Genomic DNA, 2709 nt, shown 5'->3' on the forward strand with positions numbered 1-2709 from the left:
AAAATAAAAGAAACAAAATGGAAGACAAAAACTAAATTGGTAATATTCAACGGTGGCAAAAGGGTGTTTTAAAATGAACTCCATACATTGCTGGTGGCATTGTACATTGGTAAAGCCTTTGCGCAAGCAAGAAAACAAGTTAAAACACATCATATAGACCATTCATAACTTGCTTCATTAAATCTATTCTTCATGATATTGTCTAAAGAAACAGCTCACATGATATAAATTACAGTGGCATTTATAGTAGTAAAAAAGTTAGAAGGAAATAAACTATACTTACAACAAATTGGTGAAATATGTACCAGCCATTGACCCCCGCGCACCCAGCCGGCGGGAGCACCCGGCGCCCCAGCTCCCGCAGGGCCGCGCCGAGGCAGGCGAGCCCCCGCGGAGCCCAGGCGCCGGCCCGGGCCCCCGCCACCGCCGGGCGCGGCATTTTTATGCAGGCGACGCTTAAGGAAGCCCGGCCGCGCCCGGTGCATTGTGGGAGCGGCCCGCGGCCCGTTTTCGGGAGGAGGCGGAGGGCGCAAAGCGAGCCGGGGGATCCATAAAGAACCCAGCCAACCCGCAGAGGGAGGGGAGGGGCTGAGCTGTGAGGAGAGCGGGGCCCAAGAACCATGTCTACGCGGGAGTCCTTTAACCCGGAAAGTTACGAATTGGACAAAAGCTTCCGGCTAGCCAGATTCACTGAACTGAAGGGCACAGGCTGCAAAGTGCCCCAAGATGTCCTGCAAAAATTGCTGGAATCTTTACAGGAGAACCACTTCCAAGAAGATGAGCAGTTTCTGGGAGCCATTATGCCAAGGCTTGGCATTGGAATGGATACTTGTGTCATTCCTTTGAGGCACGGTGGGCTTTCCTTGGTTCAAACCACGGATTACATTTACCCGATCGTAGACGACCCTTACATGATGGGCAGGATAGCATGTGCCAATGTCCTCAGTGACCTCTATGCAATGGGGGTCACAGAATGTGACAATATGCTGATGCTCCTTGGAGTCAGTAATAAAATGACCGACAGGGAAAGGGATAAAGTGATGCCTCTGATTATCCAAGGTTTTAAAGATGCAGCTGAGGAAGCAGGAACGTCTGTAACCAGCGGCCAAACAGTACTAAACCCCTGGATTGTCCTGGGAGGAGTCGCTACCACTGTCTGCCAGCCCAGTGAATTTATCATGCCAGACGATGCAGTGCCAGGACGTGCTGGTGTTGACAAAACCCCTGGGGACACAGGTGGCAGTGGCTGTGCACCAGTGACTGGATATTCCTGAGAAATGGAATAAGATTAAACTAGTGGTCACCCAAGAAGATGTAGAGCTGGCCTACCAGGAGGCGATGATGAACATGGCGAGGCTCAACAGGACAGCTGCAGGACTCATGCACAGGTTCAATGCCCACGCCACCACTGACATCACAGGCTTCGGGATTTTGGGCCATGTGCAGAATCTGGCCAAGCAGCAGAGGAACGAGGTGTCGTTTGTAATTCACAACCTCCCGGTACTGGCCAAGATGGCTGCGGTGAGCAAGGCCTGCGGAAACATGTTCGGCCTCATGCATGGGACCTGCCTGGAGACTTCAGGCGGCCTTCTGATCTGTTTACCACGTGAGCAAGCAGCTCGGTTCTGTGCAGAGATAAAGTCCCCCAAATATGGTGAAGGCCCTCAAGCATGGATTATTGGGATTGTAGAGAAGGGCAACCTCACAGCGAGAATCATAGACAAACTCCGGATCATCGAGGTTGCACCACAAGTGGCCACTCAAAACGTGAATCCCACACCCGGGGCCACCTCTTAATCTAGACAGAAATAGCTGTTTGGTTTTGCTTTTAAATAGATCTATTTCCCTTATCACTTCAATTAAAGACTATAAACAACAACAACAACAAAAAAAGAAATATGTACCAGCCATTAAACTTTTACTAACACCTGATAATTTCATGGGAACAATTGTTTCTCCAAAATTTCATGCAAAGGTGGAGATAAAATGATACATACCATGACTGCAATGATGTAAAATGTGTAGGCATGTGAACCAAGAGAAGATAAATAAAAACAGTAGCAAAGGTGGTGAAATTATGGTGGTGATTTTCTTCCCTTTACAATTTGTCTTTAAAGGAGTAGTACTGTATTTATTTAAATAAAGAATTAGGAATGAAAATTTTTTAGACAATTCTGTGTATACTTTTTAAAGTCTTGTTTTGGTAAAGCTTGTGGTATTTTTACACGCCTGTGAAAAGCTAACTGGCTTAGGAAAATATAGGTATATATATTTAGGGTAAATTTGTATATATAGATTTTATTAAATATATGTATTTACAAAGTAGAAACATAAAAACATAAAATATAAACATGTTTAATCAATTTGTAAACTCATTTTTTGAATGTTAGAAATAGCATTATTTTGAAATAACTGGAATATATGGCATAATATGATACATATTAGCAACACAGTTATGCATCCGTGTACCTGGCACCCCTCATCCACTTCTTAGGAAAACTACTATCCTAATTTGATGTCTATTATTCCCACGCAATTTAATATACTTGCATAAATACATGTCTACGCCCAATATAGGTTGTTTTTCACATTTTAAAATTTTATAAATTATCAAAATTATAACATTTAAAAAAATTTATTCCTTGTTATACATGTATATTCTGCATCATAATTTTGTGTCCAGAATTGGTGGGTTCTTGGTCTCGCTGA

The 2709-nt window shown here is 43.9% G+C and overlaps 1 pseudogene; it reads left to right on the forward strand.

Annotated features, from left to right (window-relative positions):
* The first annotated feature begins 471 nt into the window (after positions 1-471).
* Positions 472-1848, forward strand: LOC129465538 (selenide, water dikinase 1-like; annotated as a pseudogene).
* Positions 1849-2709: the final 861 nt, after the last annotated feature.

The sequence above is a fragment of the Symphalangus syndactylus genome, chromosome 17 (assembly GCF_028878055.3).
Source record: "Symphalangus syndactylus isolate Jambi chromosome 17, NHGRI_mSymSyn1-v2.1_pri, whole genome shotgun sequence".
NCBI lineage: Eukaryota > Metazoa > Chordata > Mammalia > Primates > Hylobatidae > Symphalangus > Symphalangus syndactylus.